General features: G+C 38.2%; 1 protein-coding gene across 1 annotated transcript in view; it reads left to right on the top strand.

Annotated features, from left to right (window-relative positions):
- INVS (inversin) overlaps window positions 1-22,889 on the top strand; it is a 147,141-nt gene that overhangs the window by 22,094 nt on the left and 102,158 nt on the right. The window lies entirely within an intron of this gene.

Raw genomic sequence — 22,889 nt, 5'->3', positions numbered from 1 at the left:
TATAAACCGCAACCGAGGTAGGTGCCCTTGACAAGAATCGAACCCGTGACTCACTGGTCTGCAGGCCCACACTCTAACCGCTGAGCCAAACCAGCCAGGGCAATATTGGGAATCTTAGGAAATTTTTGTACTTTTCACTGTTTAAAGTTTTTTCCTTAATGAGTATTACTTTTACAATAAAAATCTGTAGTCTCCCTTAAAGTAATTGGCATTTAGGAGTCATAAAAGATATTTATTTTCTGAATATATTTTCAACTTTTAAAAAATCTAAAAACTATATTGCCAGTTTAAATGATTTCAAGTTTTTATAGACATTGTAAGTGCTCAGATTTTTAGAATTAAACATATCAAAAAATAAAATGGGAAGTTTTTAATTTATTTAAAGAGTTATTTACCTGAAAACAATTTTCCCACCATAATAAAGTTTTGGTCTATAAAATATATTTCTAGTGCCTGGAATTTTTCTTTTTATTATCTTAGACTTGTGTATTTTTTTGTGTATAAAAAGCAAATGAAAATTGTTTAGATCCAGCAGAAACTATTAGAGTTATTTCCCATTAAAAATGTGAACCAGATATAACATATTAATTGAGGGGTTAGAAAAATGCCTTTTCATTAGTTGAATACATAAAAAGAGACTGACATTAAGATATACTACTGAATATACTAGTTATATGTTAGGTCTGTCAGGTTATTTCCAAAGTTGTTGCTCTTGAATTTGCTCTTCATTATAGTAATTTTTAAAAATCTCATTTTTAATCTCACTTTTAACTATTGCTTAGGTACTTATAACCTTTCACCTAGGCTTGTTAGCTGTTAAAATTATTCATCCATTTTTCTTGTTTTTATAAAGTAACCATTTCAGATTGGGAATAGCCCCAATATTAAAAATTTGATAGTTTTTTGTTGTGATTTTTTTAGGTTTATTTTTTATTTTATTTTATTTTTTTATCCTCACCCGAGGACATTTTTTTCTATTTTTTGTTCAGATAGAGTGTGGGAGGGAGAGAGAGAGAGAGAGAGAGAGAGAAACATTGACGTGAAAGGGACACGTCGAGTGGCTGCCACCCACACGACCCAAATAGGGCCGGGGACAAACCGTAACCGAGGTACGTGCCCTTAGCGGGAACCGAACCCGGGTCTCTCAGGACCGCAGGCCGACGCTCTAACCGCTGAGCCAAACTGGCCAGGGCTGATTTTTTTAGGTTTAAAAGTCAACTTCAAAATTGTAGACTGGAGGAACCCAACTTAATATCAGTAGATCATATGGTAAAATGAGGATTTAAGTTGGTGCTCCAACAGTAAGACATCTTTGTAGAGATATAATACAAAAAACATTGAGAGAAGGGGGCGTACAACCCGACATGCTAGCTGAGCAGTAAGTCTCTTCACAAGATGCAGTGCATTGTTTTCTTTTGCTTTTAGTTTCTCCTTTATTTTTTGTGCATATGATTTTTTTTATATGTTTTTCCTTTATTGATTTTTTTTTTAAAGAGAGAGGAAGTGAGAGGGAAAGAGAGATAGCATCATCGATGAAAGAGAACGTCAGTTGGCCGCCTCCTGCATGCCCTCACTGGGGATCAGGCCCACAACCTGGGCTTGTGTCCTACTGGGAATCAAACCGGCGATCTCTTGGTGCATAGGTAGATGCTCAACCAATGAGCCGCACCGGCTGGACTATGTGTATGATTTTTTAATGTCTAGGAATAAATAGAACTATGGTGTACATGTCACAATTTACATAGCTGACTTCATAAATAACAAGTTTCGTGGTTTTCCAGCTATTTCATAATTATGCATTTCCCCATCTTTGTGTTGCAGTTTGTTTTTCCATGTTTACCAAAAGCAATAATATATCATTAGGCTATACTAGCGTTAGTAGAATTTTCAGAATACGAGTGATAATAATTCTTTAGTACTCTGTCTGTCCAGATCAAAACTGAGTATTGTGTTTGATTTTGTGCTTCATACAAAAACACCATTATTAAAAAATCAAAGTTTCTATTGATCAGGCAGGAATAAGATGGTGAAGGGTCCAGAAATAATTTTCAAAGAATAGTTTTGATGATATATGTTCCAGGTCTGTAGCACACCTTGCCTCTGAGCAGACACAAGTACAAATTCTCTTTAGAGAAAACATCTTCACCTTAAACTTCCAGGGTTCCCTCATCTTAAAATAGATCAAACATGATCTCATGGTGAACACATGGGGAAGTAATCTACCATGAATGAGAGCAAAAACGATAAGCAGATTTTTCCATCAAAAACATTAGCTATTGCCATTATTAAAAACACAATATAAAATAATCATCGATGCTTATTTTAAAAGAAGATACAAAGATATCAGAAAGGAAGAAATCAGAAAAATGACCAACCATTAAGAAACTTTCATAACTAGGCATAAGTTCTGACCAGGACCAGTTATTTTAGAATAAGCCATCTGCCAAAAATATCTCTAAAAACTGAACAAAATATATACAGTACATAGTTGAAGGCATTGAGTATAATCAGCATATGCAGGATCTAAGAAACCGTGATTATTCACAGAAGGGGAGCATGTGAAATCAGCTCCACATTCATCTTGCCTTTTTCCTTTAAGGCATTTTCCAAATTGGAATGCAAAAGAAGACACCCTAGCAGGAAGCTGTGATCTTAGTAGGCTGAGAAACCCAGAGTTTGAAGTTAGCAGTGGCTGGAACTTGAAGGGCAAATCCTGGAGAGAAGGGAACTGCCGAGAAGGGACCCAAAAATCGGTACAAATCCCTCACAAATCATTAACAGATCCATAAGCTGTGCTTTTATAGTGTGAGGCTCTCAAAACCCAGCAGTAAACAACAGTTAGGGGGGGAAAAAAAAAACAACAACGAGGAGATTAAAGACTAAGCAGAGACTGTTTTAAATTTTTTCTATATTTTCTTTCCTATTCAAGTGTTTTATTATGAAACAAATAGATTTTTGTGTAGGGATCCAACCATTCTCATTTTAAAACATATGAATAATTTTCTCAGGACAACCTAGCTCATTAATTTTCAGCCATGTAGTATCTGATGTGGGCCTGTGCCAGGCTTTTATACTATGTACTTCCTATGCTTTTTTGTTTTAATTATATTTTTTAAATGAAAGGTCCGGACTACTAGAGAGCCACTTAGGAAGAAGAGAGTGGAGGTACATAGAAACTATGTAGATGAGGAGTTGGATCCAAGAGATATATTTGTGGAGGAAGAACTGTTCATTCAGTAAGTAGTTACCACATGTCTACTATGTAGTCATAACTATAGACCTAGAGAGATTATAAAAAAAATGAATCACAGCCCTGGCCAGTTTGGCTCAGTAGTTAGAGCATTGGCCTGCAGACCAAAGAGTTTCAAGTTCGATTCCAGCTGAGGGCATGTACCTCAGTTGCAGTTCATCCCCGGCCCCAGATGGGGTCATGTGGGTGGCAACCAATCAATGTGTCTCTCTCACATCGATGTTTCTCTCTCTCTCTCTCCCCTTCCCACTCTGTCTGAAGATAAATGTAAAACTGTCCTCAGGTGAAGATTAAAAAAAAAAAAATGAATCACACATGTCTGCTATAACTAATATTGTCAGTACCAATCCCTATTAAACTTCATTTCCCTTTGTTTAGTAGATCCTCTCTGATATATCAGATATCAAATATTCTTTTCAAGTTTTGCCTATCCACTTAATTCTGTTAACTATGAACTCATTACCATTTATGTAATCATCAATATTCCTGTGTATTCAGTATTCCTGCATTCATTCATTCAACATGGTAAAACTGTTATTATGTAACAGGCACTGTGCTAGGTAGGCCTTGGAATACAGAGGTGAAAGACATGATTCTTGATCTTAAGTTGTTTACAAAGATCTTGGATAAAGATATTAAGTGATAGCCCGGCCGGTGTGGCTCAGTGGTTGAGTGTCAACCCATGCACCAAGAGGGGCCAACATACAGGGGGTGGGGGGCATGCAGGAGGCAGCCAGTCGATGTTCTCTCTCATTTTTCTCTCTCTCTCCCTTCTTCTCTCTCTCTAAAATCAAAGAAAAAAAATTTTTTTAAGATATTAAGTGATAATTAAAGCCGGCCTATCTACCTTATAATAATACCTAAGTGTTTTATAAAATATCAACAGCCATAACATGTAAATAGTCATTATTATTATTGACCTGAAGAGCAACCATTCTTGTATGTTATTTTTTATATTTTTTCTTTTTTGTGATGGTGAACTATATTATGTTATCTTTCTTGAGGCTGGTTAGTAGGAAGAACTCAGGTTCCCATAGCGTTTTCTTCATGTCTCTATTAGAGCCCTATTTCTTATACTGTAATTATTGCTTACTTGTCTCTTTCCCACTAGACTAGAGCTCCAGGCAAGAACCTTGTTTTATTTCTTTTTGAATCCCCCAGAATCTAACACAGTGTCAGATATGTCTTGGTTGAATGAATGAATATATCTTATGTTACTTATATAGAAAGTCATTATTAATACAAATGCTAGACATTTTGCTTATTAGAAACATTTATCCTCTTTCAAAATACATATATGGGAAAAACTTATTGAACTGTGGTGATTGGCTTAGTTATTTTGACACATATTCACTTCTCTGGAAGCAAATTGCTGTTAGTCCAAGCAGCTAAGGAAATTTTACCCATGAGAGTAAAATTAATCTCAATATACTGAACATCTGTACCTAATTTGTTTTTCATTTAGTCCCCTCAGTTTAATCCAAGGAAGCAATCAGTCATAACCTTTTCTGGGTTTCTCAAAAAAAAAATATGATTGTTAGAAATGTTTTGCTCCAGGGAAGCTACTATTTCTCTGACTTCCACAGATAAATTTGCTTATTAATAAAGGTAAAAAAACTTTAGCAGTTTACTAAATGTTCATAGTTATGCATTTTTAATCTTTCAGGAGGTTATTAATTTGGCCTCAAGAAGATTAAGGCTACCCACTTTGAAAAATTATATCATGTTAAACACAAAAATTAAAGAAGCCTCAGGTTATGGTTGTGTTGTGTGTGTGTTTTTTAAATCACAAACAGAATTCTCTGTTCATCAATGAAAACTGAGTATTAATTTTCAGTTTTAAAAATATGTTGTTTCCATGTTAATGATTTATAAAAGTAAAGGAAAAGAGTAGAATGCCCCTAAATTTTTCAGGAAAAATTAATACAGTATTACGTTTCCTTTTTTACACACACTAACACTTACCCACACACACCGTAGACAATCCACTCCCCAGACCCCTTCAACTCTATATTCCTATATTCCTCCTCAGTACATATACGCCTCTACCACAACCACTTACCTACCACCATTAATCATAGATTTCATTTATCTATATTTCACTCCCACTAATGCTATCTATTTGAGGGAAGAGGCCATGTCTATTTGATTTTATAGTTCCAGTCTGAGCACAGCTCCTGCCATTTAATACTCAGTTAATGTTTATTTAATGAATACATGAATGAAGGGATGAATCAATCGGTCAATAAATGTGAACATCAGATACATTTATCATGAATGGTATGGTCTTTAAAACTGTTGAAGTTTAAACAAATAGTTATATTTCTTCCTTTCCATTGTCTACCCCACCGTCTTACAATTTTGTAAGTAGGATTTTTACAAGACTCTGTGAGCTTGATTGCTCAACAAATGTCACTCTTGTATGACTCAATTTCTTCACCTATAAAATGGGATAATAGCCCTGGCTGGTTTGGCTCAGCGGTTAGAGCATTGGCCCACGGACCAGACACACCCGGATTCGGTTCCCTCTAAGGGCACGTACCTCAGTTGCAGTTTGTCCCCAGCCCCGGTTGGGATCATGTGGGTGACAACCAGTCAATGTGTCTCTCTCACATTGATGTTTCTCTCTCTCTTCCTCCCTGTCTCCCTCCCGCTCTATCTGAAGATAAATGCAAAAATATCCTTGGGTGAGGATAAAAAAAAATGTGATAATACTTTTTCCTATCTGCCATATAGGAAAAATGAGTCCTTAGATATAAAGCTTTTTGCTTAGTGGAGAAATATGCTCTCTAAGAGTATAAGTGATCAATATTATTGCTACTAATCATACTGCAACAGGTGTAAACATCACAATACTCTTTAGGAATCAGTAGATACCAGAGATAGAAAGGTCCTTCCGGATCTTCCAGTTCAAGGCATCATTGGCTGAGGAGATTGAGTCCTTTCTCCTTTCAGTTCTCATCTCTTAAAGAGTATTCGTTGTTCTTTTTACGTATGCCTGAATGTACTCTGTTCTGTTTTTTAAATATTTTTTAAATTGATATTTTAGAGAGAGAGGAAGGCAGAGAGAGGAATATTGATGTGAGAAACATTGATCAGCTGCCTCCTGCACACCCCCTACTGGGGATCGAGCACACAACCTGGGCATGTGCCTGACTGGGAATCGAACTGGGTCCTCTCAGTCCATGGGACGATGCTCAATCCACACCAGCTGGGCTGTTCTGTTTTTTAAATTAATTATGGTAAACTTATAGATAAGAATAGAAAATAACTTTTTTTTTTTCTTCAGAAAATAACATTAAAAAAACACTGAGATACCTAAATCTCAGAAGAGATAAAACTGAATTTTTAAAATTTCTGTTTCTGATTTTTATAAATGAAATAAAACAAACTTCTAAAATCCTGTTTCCCTCTTTTTCTCTCTCTTCAGCATATCTTAATTTTTGTGGTTTCAATTCCCACCTATATTTTTCTACATATATGTATACCCATAAAAGTTACATTATTTTACATGCTTAAAATCTTTATATAAATGGTAATATACTGTGTCACTCCCCAAGTTGCTTTTTTTTTTTTTTACTTATCATGTTTTTTGAGATTTATTCATGTTGAAACATATAGGCCTAGTTCACAAAAAAAGTTATATACAGATGCCTAAAAGACACATGAAAAGTGTTCAACAGCATTATCAGGGAAATACAAATTAAAGCCACAATGAGATACCCAGCCACTTGAATGTATAAAATGAAAAATTCTGACAGTACCAGTTGATGGTGAGGATATGTAACAACAGGAAGTTTTAAATATTTTTGGTGGGAATGTAAATTGGTGTATCCATTCTAGAAAACTGAGTATATCTACATAAGCTACACACACACACACACACACACACACACACTATATCACTGCAGTTTATACTCCAACCCCAGTAATACCTAAGAGAATAAGTGTTGCTTTCACCAAAACACATGTATGCGTATGTACATGATAACTTTATAATAGCAAACATTTTTATTAGCACAGAAAACCCAATACCTATCAACAGGAAAATGGGTCAAGTGTGGTATATTCATTCCTACACAATAAAAAAGAATGAACTACTGATATGTCCAACCACATGAATGAATTTCCTAGACATCATGTTGAGTGAAAGAAGTCAAACACATATGCGATTTATATGAATTTCATAAACAGGCAAAACTATGTGGTGATTCAAATCAGATCCCTGGTTACTCTGGGATAGGTGTTGACTGAGAGGGGCATGAGGAAGCATTCAGGGGTGCTGGAAGTGTTCTGTACCTTCATCTGCATGTTGATTACATAAAAATTTCTTACTCTCTATACTTGAGAATTATGTGCTATATTGTATATATGTTATACCTCAATAAAAAATTATAAAGAATGGTAAGCTGACCATGATTTGTAGGTAGGTAAGGGAGAATGGAATCAAGAATGGTTTCTGGCCTAAGCTCTTAAGCACTCAGGTCCTATTTCCCCAGCCTTTGCCTCAGGAGCTGTGTGAAAGCATGTGTCTGTGCTCTAATCCAGTGGTTCCCAAACTTGAGCATGCATCAAAATCACCTGGAGGTGGTTAGTGGGCACTTCAGGCTTCTCTGTGGCTGTATTCACTCAGTGCATTATAAGTACACACTCTACCACAAACTGTGTAGCCAGTGGGTATCTGAAGGTTTAGCTGTTGGTGTGCTTCTAAAAGAAAGCACCAAAAGACATTTGCAATGCCATTTACTTAGAAATATAGGAAAGTCTGAGTGTGTGAAACGCTTATGCTCAGGAATCTTAATGTTCTCTCAAGAAACCTCTGGACTGAGGTGGTCGATGTTAGTTAGACAGCCTTTCAGCTTAGCCCTTTGACTTCAGCCCAAGCTAGGCTGCCTTTTCCAGGTAGGCTGAGTCCTAGTCTACAGAATCTTTGCTTCATTACCTTCCAAATTCTGAGGTTTCCAAATTGGCATCGTTTGTCCCCTTCTGAGTATTTAGAAGCTGTCTCTAAACCTGTCCTCTGGTTTTCCAATTTAGAAACTGGTTTCAAATATTTAGGATTTTACATTCAATTGAGTGTTCCAACCCAAACTGGAGTTGGTCTGTTTCTAAACAAATCTAAGACTCAAAATCAAATCCTGTCTGTCCTTTAATACTGTGATTATACTTAATGTACTTCTACTTACAGTCACATGGAACAATATAACAAATCTTGATTGAAATCACCTCTTTGAATTTTTCTAACATAGTTCTAGTGAGGAAAAAAATATTTATTTTCATAGTCACTTCATAGCAATTAGAATAGTTGAATTACCCATTTTTTCTATAAGTAAACTGAGGTGTAGTTTGAGTTATTCAAGGCCACTTTGTCACTTGTAGAGTCAGGAATCATCTTGACTTTCTGATTCCCAGCTCAGAGCTCCTGACGAAGCATCACTGAAAGACATGCTCTTCCGAGGTTTACTTTCTCAGACTTCTGCTCTCTGTCCTGGAGTAGTTCCCAAATCCAGTCAAAACCCCAAAGAAGTACCAAAGGGTATTTTTCTCCTGGGCCAGATTTAGAATTTGAGCTGAGAGCTTCTGCCGTTAGGTTCGGTGTTTTTTCTTTATGCTACAGTACCTCTCAAACACGGGACAGCAGCCTTACAGGTTGTGTTTTCGTATCTACGTGGCTTGCAGAATTTTGTTTTGAACATGATCATATTTCTTGCAACCATATTCATTTTCTAATCATCTTTATCTCTTCACTGACCCCCACTTTTACCAAGTCATGAAAATGCAAGCATCTGCTTTCCATGAATAGGTTAGAGATCCCCACAAGCCTAGATTCCCATGGAAACCAGTCAAAAGCTAAAAGGAAAAGAAAGAGTACATATTGAATTTCTCTGAGACCTACAGCTTGTTTTTCATTAGAGTCATGCTGATTTCTTTTAAACTCTGGGCACAGGCCAGCGAATATTTTTACAGTTAATAAAAAGGGACTTCAGATCCATTTACTTTCATTTGAACGTTTAAAAATTAATTTTGTATATAACATTGTGGGGGAGGAACAAAATTCTCTCTACCCTTCTAGGTTCTTCTGCCTGGTCTAATAATTAAATCTACATGAGACAGATTAACAGGAGAAAATAACCAAATTTAATTACATATGTATGGGAACCCCACACACGTGAGAGGTTCAGAGACAAAAAGTTAAATAAAGTGTGTGTGGCATTCTGAGCTAAGGATGAGCTAAGGCACCATGGGCTTCAGAGGGAGGAAGGTCAAAGCAGGATTAAAGCAGATGTTCAGTAATCAGAAGTTTGCCCTGACATGTAGACAAATCATAAAAAGTTCTTTCTGGTTATAACTCTTATTATGGGCAACGCCCAAAATTTACATTCTTTAAGGGAAAGGTAAACATTTCTCTTGAGCTCACAGGGTCTTGATTACCTTTAGCTCAAAATAATTCACGTGCTGAAGGGGCACATGTTGGGGAGGCCTGTTCTGAACCCCATAAACATCAATTCCAAAGGAAATTTGAGCATTAATTTGCCGATTACCTTCTTATGTCATAAGACCATATTTGTTCATGTAGTTTACTCTTTTTTTCCTATTCATATTTTACTGTTGAAAGAGAAGGAGAGGGAATCGGGGTCTACTAGTCCGATTATGTGAATTATGTCAGCCCCCAGGTACTTTTTCCCTGTGGCCAGTCATAAGGTCCTTTATACTGCCTTTGACTGCTAAGCTTTTACAAAGCTTAACTGTAACCCAAATAATAATTTACTAATATAAAACAGAAATAGAACCAAAATGCCAAAGTAAGGGAATCGAGAACGCCGAGGAAGAGGCGACTGGGGAGAGCAGGTTGTAAATTTGAGTAAGGCAATCAAAATCTTCTTCATTGACATATTGACATTTGAAGCAAGACTTGAAGGAGATGAGGAAGATAGCTATGTGAAAGGCCGAGGGAAGAACTTCCTTTTGTTCCTGGCAGAAGAAAGAGTCAGAACAAACACCTCAGCGGGAGCATGCCTGGAATGTTTGGGGAGTAACAAGGAGGCTAACGTGGTTATAATGAGTGGACAAGGTTACAGTGAGTGAGTTGGTGATGAGGACATGAAAGGAATGGTCATAGATCCTGTGGGGCCCTTTGGCCATTGTCAAGAATGTGTTTTTACTCTGAATGTGATGAGGCATTGGAAGGTTCTGAGCAAAGGAGTGGCATGATCTGATGCATATCTTAATAAAATAATTGTTCTGGCCAAGTGAAGGAATTTTTCTTGTTTTGCTCTTATCTATTCCTCCTTCATATAATCCCTTTCAAGTCTCCGTCCCATCCTTTACCATGTATGCACACAGTTGCCTAAATTCCCCTGAAATAAGACACCTGGAGTAGAATACAATGTCGGTCTGATGACCATTTACATTTTGGCAAACAAATACAGTTGATTCATGTTTAGGGTTTTTCAAATAAAATCTCCAAGTTTTCTTCATACTTAATACTATTTAAACTAATCCTGTATTTATGTAGTTATGGTTTTGGACCCAGGTGTAGCATCTTATTGTATCCATATTCAATCGTTTCTTTGAACTTCTCAGACTTCCTTAGGTAGAGTTTATCATTCCCTCCTTTGCCCCTCTAGTCTAGCACCTATGTACTCAAACACTGTTATATCACCTGTTACACTGAAAAATATTTATTTGTTTACACATTTGACTTCCTTGCAGACAATGAGCATCGTTTCGTTTTTTAAAGTTTTTATTTATTGATTGATTAATTTTTAGAGAGCAAGGAACAGGGGGTGGAGAGAGAGAGAAAGAGAAAGAAACATCGATTTGTTGTTCCAGTTATTTATGTGCTCACTGGTTGATTCTTGTATGTGCCCTGACAAGGGACCAAACCTGAAATCTTAGACAATGAACATCTTAATATTAGGAAGAATGTCTTAATCATCTTTTTATTTCCAGTGCCTAGTACTTAACAAATATTCACTTAATGCTTGGTGAATTGAATTGGGTGCATTATGCAAGCTGTCAAGGTCCCCTTGATTCTTGAGTCTGTCATTCAGTATAGCTGTCATTTCTCCCACAAACAAGTCACCAGAATTTTCATCCTCATCTTTGTTATCAAAATACATCCTGTCTGCAGAAAAGCTTAATTATTGAAATATCTACTAAAATTAGCTTCACCAATTTAAAATTCTGTTTTATTCTTTCTTTATACTTGTATAAACAATGTCATCAGTGGTAACTAAGCCTCTTGAAAATTTTATCAGAGTCCACTCTTTCACCATTCTGATTCTGACGAGTATGAAATTCATTTCTTTATTTGTTCAATAAATACATTTTTAGTATTTTTTAATAAATTTTTTTTTCTTTATTGATTTTAGAAAGAGAGACGAAGGTAGAGGGAGAAAGAGATAGAAACATCGATGAGAGAGAACATCAATTAGCCACCTCCTGCACGCCCCCACAGGGGATTTGGCCCACAACCTGGGCATATGCCATGACGGGGAATCAAACCGGCGACCTCTTGGTGCATGGGTCAACGCTCAACCAATAAGCCACACCAGCCAGGCTGTCTTGAAGTATTAAATTCAACTTGTGTCTAAATATTTGAAGTCTATCAGATTCTGAATTATCATGAAATTAATATTTCACCAGTAAAACTAGTCATTTTCAAGAAATATATTAAGTATATTCAGTTTATCTCAAACAATTTTAGATTTCAGAAGACATGATTAATATCCTTTAAAAACTTTTTTTACATTCTTTCTATATCATTGTGATTTATCAGAATAACTCTGAAAACCATTTGATAAGAATTTGAGCTAAAATATCAGACTATGCTTATAAACTTCTAACCATGTGTGTAACTGTTTGGTCATTTCAGTGTTGTGCAGATTGTAAGCTAATACAATCTGTGTGTGTGTGTGTGTGTCTCTGTGTGTACATGTGCACACAGGAGCATGCTTTAAATTGTTATGTAATTGAATGGTAATGTGCATACATATCAAATGTTAAATATACCATGAAGGTTCATAGTACATAATCTGGAAGTGGGGAAAACCTATCTGTGACTCAAAACATAGAAGCGATAGGAAAAAGATGAATAAATATGGTTACATAGAAATAAGGAAGATTTTTCCCTCCCAGAACATCATCAGCAAAGAAAAACAAACTGGGAAACAGTATTTGCAAATTATATCATTAACAAAGGGTTAATATACCTAATATATAAATGGAGAAGAAAAAGACCAATGACTCTATAAAAGGAGCAAGAAATAAGAACAGATACAGAAAAAATGCAGGGGCCCTTGCATATGTGAAAATATGCTCAACATTGTTTGTTATAAGGGAAATGCAAGTAAAAATTACAGTGAGATAATATGTTTTTCATCTCTCAGGTTGGCAAAAATCAAGAAGTTTGACGGTGTTCTGATGGCAAAACTGTTGCTTAGAGGGAATGAAAAGTATACCATCCGTATGGAGGGAAACTTAGCAATATCCAGCAAAATTAGCTAGAATATGCACCTACCTTTTACTCAGTATTTTCTCTACTAGGAAATCTATCCCAAACATATACTAGTAGAAAATAAGTGGTGTATGCAAAAGGCTATTTAATTGCAGCATTACTTGTAATAGAAAAAGCATGAAGGGAAATGTCCTATTAGAGAACTAATTAAACAAGAGTATTCCACACAGTGGAAGGTAGCTGTAGAGCTATGTAGCTATAAAAAGTAATGAGAGTCTGGCCGGTGTTGCTCAATGGTTGAGCGTTGACCCATGCACCAGGAGGTCACTGGTTCAGTTCCCGGTTGGGACACATGCCCAGGTTGTGGGCCCGGTCCCCAGGTTGCGGGGCATGCAGGAGGCGGCCAGTCAGTATTCTCTCTTATCATTGTTTCTGCCTCTCTCTCCCTCTCCTTTCCTCTCTCTAAAACCAATAAAGGAAGAAAAAAAAATTTTTTTAAAGGTAATGAGAAATATTTTTATATCTCCTGGAGTGAATAAAAAAGTGTGGAATGTGCCCTGGCCGGTTTGAGCGTTGGCCTGCGGTTAGAGCGTTGGCCTGCGGTCCAGAGAGACCCGGGTTTGGTTCCCGCTAAGGGCACGTACCTCGGTTGCAGTTTGTCCCTGGCCCTGGTCGGTCGTGCGGGTGGCAGCCACTCGATGTGTTCCTTTCACGTCGATGTTTCTCTCTCTCTCTCTCTGTTCCTCTCTCTCCCTCCTACTCTATCTGAACAAAAAATGGAAAAATGTCCTCGGGTGAGGATAAAAAAAAAAAAGTGTGGAATGTTATGTATGGTCTATCAGAAGAGGAACTTGACAATTCAATTGACAATGGACAGGTTAGATTTGGAGTGCCCGGGACTGATGCCATCACTGGGGTGGGCAGAATATGTGGGAAAGTTCAGCCAGAAATAATGGATGGTATTCCAGCAAGTGGAGCTAAAGGCATCCTAGAGTACAAAACATGCTGGGATGTGGAGCTGAGAAAAGTAGGTCAACTGTCAGCAAGACCTCAGCCACCGAGTTGAAAGAGCAGATGAGGCATGACAGGACACCATTCCCTAGGAAAACTCACAAAGGACAAGGGTTGAAGAAATATGCATAGTAGGCAAGTTTTTAAGTTAGTATATAAAGAATGTAGTTGAATACCTAATACCTCAGACCATAATCCTGTTGAGTGGATGATGAATGGATAGGCATCTATTTGCCAGACCTTGAGGTACAAGATTAGGACTAGAATTCAGGAGCAAGACAGAAAATTGGGTCACACTATCTAGATCATAACATTAAGGTACTCAAGCTCACTTGACTCGCTGATCTCACCAATGAGCTAGACTTAAATTTTTCCTTAATTAGGGTCAAGATAATTCCAAAGTTGAGGTAAGAATAGAATGCAGACCACTATATCTAGAAGCAGAAAAATTCAATGTCCATATCTTGTTCACCTTTTGAACAGCAAGGAAAGCCTTCCCAGATCAGTGTGGCCGACTTTCCTTCCATCTCTCTGGCCCCCAGACCTAATCCATTCTCTTGGCAAGGGGGATGAAACTGCCGTGATTGTTTATACCAACCAAAGCCACTACGTGGCCCAACCCCTGTAGCTCAATGGATTGAGCGATGTCCCATAGACTGAGAGGTCCCAGTTCGATTCCCAGTCAGGGCACATACCTGGGGTTGCGGGCTTGATCCCCAGTAGGGGGTGTGCAGGAGGCAGCTGATTGGTGTTTTTCACATCGATGTTTCTCTCTAAAAAAAAAATCAATAAAAACATATTTTTTAAAAGCACTCTATAATTTGATGAGGGCCCAGCCTCCTCTGAAGGACATAACCATTTAAAGGAGGATCAACAATAATCAGAGTTCTCTAGCCTGGGAGATAATGGGCATAGATGTTAGGCAGGCATGCTGTAGAGTTGGTCACAGTTCCTGTGGTCACTTTCAGAGCTTTGTGGACCTAACTACTATCTAAAGCAGCCATTTTCAACCTTTTTCATCTCTTGGCACACAGAAACTAATTACTAAAATTCTTCGAGAAATCAAAAAAATATTTTTTGCCAATCTGAAAAAAAAAGGTATTATTTTGATTCATTCACACCGACAGCTATTGTTGTTGGTTGTTGTCATATTTTAATTTGACCATCTATGGGAAAAGAGGTCATTGCCCCTGACTAATCAGGTGTTGCATGTTTTAAAAATTCTTGAGTCACACCAGTGTGCCACCTTGCTGATCTAAAGCAATGAATATAGGCCACCTTTGTGGAATTCTGCCGTGTGGCTCTGTCGTTCAGCTCTAGGCTACAAAAACAGAGCTATACCAACTCTGTCTACAATGGGAGTGGCTTAACACTTACCCTACCTTGATATCCTTCCTGGTTTCTTTTTTTTTCAGCAAATGTGGATATCTGAATATTCCTGAATAAGAGACTAGTCAAATCTCTTAGCTTTGCCAGCAACAAGTATGGGCACCACTGAGCATGTTCTCCCACTCTTCAACCCACGAGTCTGAGAAGTACTTGTAAAGAGCACTGGTCTGAAATGCAAAGGATTCATTTAGTTATCAGATAGTTATTATTGAGCACCTACTACTGATCATAAGGTCCTGTTTTATATGTTTGGGATACAGCAGTGAACAAAACAAAACAAGTGTCCGCCTTCAAGGAACTTACATTTTGTCGATAGAAAATAAATAAGTGAATAAGTATTATAAAATATAAGCTGGGGTACATGCTGTGGAAAAAAATAAGACAGATATATGGCAAGGAGCCTGGGGGTTGCAAATATATAACCCTGACTTAGGAAAGTAACGTTAAGCAAACATTTAACATTGAAGCGACTTGAAGGTGATGTGAGAACATACCTTGCAGGGAGAGAGAATGCCAAGTGCAAAGACCCCAAGGAACAGTCCGTAAGAAGGCCACTGTGGCTCTGGTGGAGTGGGGATGAGTAGGCCTGTAGGACATTTAAGGATTCAGCTTTTACTCTGCATGAGAGGGGAAGTTTATTGAAGGGTTCGAACACAGAAAATATGATCTAACATATTTTGAAAGGCTAATTCTAACTGCTTTGCTGAAGCTAAACTGTCAAAAGATGAGGGCAGAAAAAGGGAGACCAGTTTGGAAGCTGAGAAATGATGTTGGCTTGGACCAGAGTGGTAATGGTAGAGGTGATAGGAAGTGGTCCAATTTTTTTTTTTTTTTTATCCTCACCTGAGGACATTTTTCCATTTTTTGTTCAGATAGAGTGTGAGGGAGAGAGAGGAAGAAAGAGAGAGAGAGAAACATTGACGTGAAGGGACACATCGAGTGGCTGCCACCCGCACAACCGACCAGGGCCGGGGACAAACTGCAACCGAGGTACGTGCCCTTAGCGGGAACCGAACCCGGGTCTCTCTGTACCGCAGGCCGACGCTCCAACCGCTGAGCCAAACCGGCCAGGGCGGAAGTGGTCCAATTTTAAATCTATTTTGAGCCATAGCCGGTTTGCTCACCGGTTAGAGTGTTGGTCCGTGGACCAAAGAGTAGCGGGTTTGATTCTGGCCAAGGTCATGTACCTCGGTTGCAGTTCGTCCCTGTCGCTGGTCGAGGTTGTGTGGGAGGCAACCAGTCGATGTACCCCTTTCATATGGATGTTTCTCATTCTCTCTCCCCCTCCCACTCTATCTGAAGATATTTGAGAAAAAGTATCCTTGGGTGAGGATTAAAAATAATAATAATAAATATATTTTGAGTTTACTGATGGATTATTGATACAAGAGGAGGAGTCAGTGAATTTGACATTAAGGTTTTTTTAAGCCTCATAACTTTTTTTTTGACAAAAAAATGTTTTATTGATTTTTGAGAGAGAGAGAGAAACATCAATGTGAGAGAGAAACATCAGTCAGCTGCTTCCTGCACGCCCCCTACTGGGGATCGAGCCCACAACCCAGACATGTGCCCTGACTGGGAATCGAACCAGGACCTATCATTCCATGGGATGACGCTCAGTCCACTGAGCCACACTGGCTGGGCAAGCCTCATATCTTTTTAAACATTTTATTAAGGAGAATGTCTCCCCTTCTTACGTTAAAGCAAATCCCAGATATTACATGAATATTTATTTTTAAAATTAAACAACTCTTTAAATACAACCATTGCAATACTAAAAATTTAACAAGAATTATTTAATATCACAAAACAGCTCATCAATGTTCAAATTCTAAATTGTCTCATAAATGTTTGTATGTTTATTTACATTTGTTTGAATCTGGATCCTAATAAAGACTATATACTGTGATTGTCTTTTAAGTATTTTAATTTATAGATTTCTCCTCCATCTCTCTTTCTTTTTTCCTTAAACTTTCTGTAATTGTGGCTTAACTCCTAACCTAACTTGATGTCTCAATATAGACTGTCTCAGTCTAGATTATGTTGATTCCCTCTCTGGGTATAGTTAACTTGCTCCTCTGACCTTAGTACTTCCTGTAAATTAGTTATTGGACCTATAGGCTTGATCTGATTCAGATTTAATTTTATTTGGCTAAACTACTTCATTGTTATGCTTCCTTTCTTATCAGGAGACACATGATGTTTCATTATCTCTGTTTGTAATATTAACAGTTACTGATGCGTTCAGTACCTAAAGCCAATTGTTTATTAGAAATTGCAAAGTGATGATATTCTATATCTGTTCCTTCTACAATTATTAGCTGGAATAATTCATTAAAGAGAAAACTTCATGTAGAAAAAGAATAAATTCTTTTTTTTTTTTTTTCATTTACCAGTTTTCAAAAAAATGAGTTGCTTTCCTGTGTCCTTCCATGATGACCAATTAATTTTTTTCTTTTTTCCTGCTTAGTATCATTATATACAGGACATAGGATTTTTTTAGTACCATTCTAACATTTTTGCTTGGTCAATCCATTGATGTTATTATCCTTACTTGATATTCAAATTATTTCATCTTTGGCTGTGAGAGGTCCTTTAAGTTGGTTCCTGGATTGTTTTGATGTGATCCTATTATTTGACAGTTTCCTTGCTATCTGCTATAACCAAATATTCCAGCTTTATTTCCATATTTTTTATTCCAGACCAGGAATCACCCATTTCTCCTAGGAAATATGGTTCCTTATAGCAGAAAAAAGTATTTGGAGACCACAGTCTGGAGTCTAGGGTTGCTTATTGTTACTGTGTTGGTGATTGTTTCTAAGCCTTTACAGTGGATACTGCTTGGAAATATTTTTTTAATAAAAATATGATTTAGTCACTTCTTTTTCTAATTCAGGACTGAGATATATATTTTTTTGGTCTTTAATTTTTATTTATTTTTTTGTTACAGATTTTCTCCTTTTTTACTCCATTGGCACCCCCCTCCCCACCCCACCCCCGCCCCATCCCCGCCCCATCCCCGGCTTAGTTGTCCATGTCCATTGGTCATACATACATGCATATAAGTTCTATGGTTTATCTCTTCCCCCCCCACCACCCCCTCTTCTGAGGGCTGTCAGTCTGTGCCCTACTTCCATGTTTCTGGGTCTACCGTATTCCTCAGACTGTTATGTTCATTATATTCCGTATATAAGTGAGATCATATGGTATTTGTCTTTTTCTGCTTGGCTTATTTCACTTAGGATAATACTTTCCAGGTCCCTCCATGTCGTCTCAAAGGATAAGAGATCTTTCTTTCTTACCGCTGCATAGTACTCCATTATGTATATGTACCACAGCTTTTTTATCCATTCGTCTACTGATGGACACGTGGGCTGTTTCCAGATCTTAGCTATTGTAAATAGTGCTGCTATGAACATGGGGGTATGTATATTCTTCCTGATTGGTGTTTCAGGCTTCTTAGGGTATATTCCTAGAAGCGGGATCACTGGGTCAAATGGAAGTTCAATTTTTAATTTTTTGAGGTAACACCATATTGTTTTCCATAGTGGCTGCACCAGTCTGTATTCCCACCAGCAGTGTATTAGAGTCCCCTTTTCTCGACACCCTCACCAACACTTGTTGTTTGATGATTTGTTGATGGCTGAGGTGTATATTTTTAACTTAACCTCTCTATCTTACATCTCTATTCTGTTTTCTCATCCAAGTGAGAATGATAGAATAACCTGTAGTATAGATAAAGAAACGGAGACTCACCCTGGCTGGGTTCGCTCAGTGGTTAGAGCATTGGCCACAGACCAATGAGTTGAGGGTTCGATTCCAGTCAAGGGAACGAACCTCTGTTGTGGTTCATCCCTGGCCCTGGTCAGGTCGTAGGAGGCAACCAGTCGATGTCTCTCTCACGTCGATGTTTCTCTTTCTTTTTCTCCCCCTCTCTCCCTCCCACTCTATCTGAACAAAAATAGAAAAATATCCTCGGGTGAGGATTAAAGAAAAAAAAGAAAAGAAATGGAGACTTGAAGAGCTTGAGTAATTTTTCATTAGATATGATTCCAAAGTCCTTGCTTAGATTTGTCCTTTAAAAATTTGGCTTGATGGCCAAGAGACATATGAAGAAATGCTCATCATCACTAATCATCAGAGAGATGCAAATTAAAACAACAATAAGGTATCACCTCACACCTGTCAGACTGGCCGCCATCAACAAATCATCGAACAAGTGTTGGCGAGTGTGTGGAGAAAAGGGGACTCTAGTACACTGCTGGTGGGAATGCAGACTGGGGCAGCCACTATGGAAAACAATGTGGTGTTATCTCAAAAAATTAAAAATTGAACTTCCATTTGACCCAGTGATCCTGCTTCTAGAAATATACCCTAAGAAGCCGGAAACACCAATCAGAAAGAATATATGTACCCCCATGTTTGTAGCAGCACTATTTACAATAGCTAAGATCTGGAAACAGCCCTCGTGTCCATCAGTAGATGAATGGATAAAAAAGCAGTGGTACATATACACAATAGAGTACTGTGTAGCTGTAAGAAAGAAAGATCTCTTATCCTTTGAGACGACATGGAGGGACCTGGAAAGTATTATCCTAAGCGAAACAAACCAAGCCGAGAAAGACAAATATCACATGATCTCACTTATTTGTGGAATATAATGAACATAACAGTCTGAGGAATAGGGTAGACCCAGAGAAGTGGAAGTAGGGTACAGACTGACAACCCTCAGAAGAGGGGGTGGTGGTGGGGGGGAGAGATAAACCACAGAACTTATATGCATGTACGCATAACCAATGGACATGGACAACAAAGCTGGGGACGGGGAGGGGGGAATGGGGAAGAGGGAGGAAATGGGGTAAAAAAGGAGAAACATCTGTAACTAAAATAAAATAAAATAAATAATATGATAAAAACAAAACAAAACAAAACAAAAATTTGGCTTGAGCTCTGGCTGGTTTTGCTCAGCGATTAGAGCGTCGGCCTGTGAACCAACGAGTCGTGGATTCGATTCCGGTCAAGGGCACGTACCTCTGTTGGTCTTCGTCTCCAACCCTGGTCAGGGTCGTGTGGGAGACAACCAATTGATGTGTCTCTCTCATGTTGATGTTTCTCTCTCTCTCCTCTCTCTTTTTCTCTCCCTACTCTGTCTGAAAATAGATGGAAAAATATCTTCAGGTGAGGATTTTTTTTAATTGGCCTGACACAGCCCCTTGCTTCAAAGCACAGCATTTTTCATAGAACTGCCAGGCAGAGAATTCAATTCAACTAACATGTACTGAGCCCCATTTTTATGCAAAATCCTGTTCTCTTATGTAAGACTGATGTCCATCAGCAAATCTTGTCAGCTGTACACTCTAAGAATCATCGAAAATTCGATCACTTCTCAGCACCCCTTTGCCACGACCTTGGTCGTAAGGACCAGCCTCTTGGATTGGATTACTGTGGTAGCCTTGCCTGGGTTACTGTAGTGGCCTCCTAACTGGCCTCTGACTTCTGCTCTTCTCCTGCAGTCTGTGCCTGTCACATCAGCCAGAGTGACCTTTAGAACCCAAGTCAAATTGTCTTACTCCTCTGCTCCAGACCCTCCAAGGGTTTGCTTGTCAGAGTTAAAGCCTGAGTACTTCCTATGATTTATAACGCCCTAAGTGTTTTGAATCCTCTGTTATCTATATGACCGTTTTCTCTGCATAAGTTGCTCTGGCCTCAGTGCAGTTCCTCCAGAAGCAAAGACTGCTCTCCTTGCACACAGGCTTTGCATTTGCTCTTCCCTCTGATAGGAAAGCTGTCCCAATGGGTATCTTGTTTAGCTCTCTCACTTTCATTAGTTCTTTACTCAGAAGTCACTGTTTTAATGAAGCCTTCCCTGGCTATCCTATGTAATTATAGCCCCTCACTACACACAGTTTATTCTCTCAGCTTTATTTCTTTTCCCCTAGCACTTACCACTACCTAAAATACTATATATATATTTTTTACCTATTTACCTTGTTTAGTGTCTTTTACCCCATTAGACTGTAACCTCCATGAAGTCAGGGATGTTTTGGGTCTGATTCTTTCACTGCTTTCTCCCCATTGCCTAGAACAATATCTTGTACATGATTGGTGGTCTAACAATAACCGTTAAATGAATTACTATACTTCTCAAGTTAGAGCTTTATTAATTTTCCCAGGTGGTCCAGCATTTCTTTCATTGTGCATGAATTCTCAACTAATAATATATGATGATATTCCAGTTGTGTAGTATTAGAATATTTTTTAGGAGGAAGAAACCTCTGCTTTGCGCTCTCTCTTTTTCGGATACAACCCTCTGCACTCAGCCCAATGACTCCTGCTTGTTCTTCATAGAGTACTTCCTCTCTGGGGACTGTATATTTCTTTTTCTTTTTTTTTTCTTTTTCTGTCCTGGTTAAATAGCCACACACTGTCCATTGGAAAGTGAGCCAGTGCAGCCTAGTGGAGAACGGTGGCCTGAGCATTTGCATCTCCAGAATGTTTGTATTGACAAATGGCAGTCAGTTATTGACATTTATGTCCCTTGGTGATACTTCAATTGGCTTATCTTTGCTGGTCAAATGCCTTAATTGTTCTGGCCTTTAATTCAGTCAAAGTTGGAGCTGGAGCAGAGGGGAAGGAGAAGGAGCAAGTCTAACAGAACATCAAACTTGAGCTAGGAGGCTGCTGGCAACGATCAGCTTGTCATAATGTTATGATTTGTTCATTTTTATACCATTTATTAGCCTTTACTTGTTGTGCCATTTGGCCTCCAGGGCAGATAAAATGCTGTCTAATTTGGTAGGTTTGCTTCTGTCAGAGCAGCCTCGACAGGGAAGGTGTTAGCCGCAGTGACAAATAATCAATAGCTGTCGTTGTCATGAGGAACGTGAGCAGTTGGGCCTTTCATCTGGAGGATTAGAGGTCTAATTGGATTGAGAATAGGGAGGGTGGGCTGTTGGGTAACCCTGTCAGCCTTGTGAAGCTGTCAAATGTCGGCCTTATTCATGGTGAAGGGAATGAGGAGCCATGTGTTTTCGGAATTGAGGAGGAAGGCATGTGGAAGCCCTTTGTACAAAGGAACGGAACCTGAAGTCGACTCAGCTCACACATGCTCCCTGTTTCATTTCGTTAGCTATCCCTTTGGATAATAAATCTATGTGACTTTAAATGCTGTCTTCAAGCCTGGGTGTGCAAAACACACTTCACACACACAATACAAGTCCAGCTGCATTCTGCAGTTGTTGGGTAGAGTGTTCTATAAAATATCAGTGAGGCAGATGTGGTTGATAGCGGTGTTCAAATCTTTTATGTACAAATTGATATTATTTTAAAATGTTTAGAAATATGTCACGCTTACAGAAAAATTGCAAGTACAGTACAACAAGCATTTTTTCCACCTGAACCATCTGAGAGTGAATGGCTGGCCTAACGCCTCACCACTTCCAAATGTTTTAGTGTGTATTTTCTGGAAACAAGGACACTCCTCACCCTTACCACAATATGACCATCAAAACCAAATAATTAACATTGATACAGAACTACTATCTAGTCTTCAGGCTACATTATTATCCCAATAATATTCTTAAGGATTAAGTTCAAAATCACACATTGCATTTAATTTTCAGGTATCTTTAGTCTCCTTCAACCTGGAAAAATTTCTGTTCCTTCCTCAATTGATGGTGTTGACACGTTTGAAGATGACAGGCTAGATAAAAATCCCTCGATTTGGGTTTGTTAGATATGTTCTCATAATTAGATTTATGTTATTCATATTGGCAGAGA

Source organism: Molossus molossus, unplaced genomic scaffold (genome assembly GCF_014108415.1).
Source record: "Molossus molossus isolate mMolMol1 unplaced genomic scaffold, mMolMol1.p scaffold_m16_p_14, whole genome shotgun sequence".
In the NCBI taxonomy this organism is placed as follows: Eukaryota; Metazoa; Chordata; class Mammalia; order Chiroptera; family Molossidae; genus Molossus; species Molossus molossus.
This window is presented reverse-complemented; position numbering and strand designations above follow the sequence as displayed.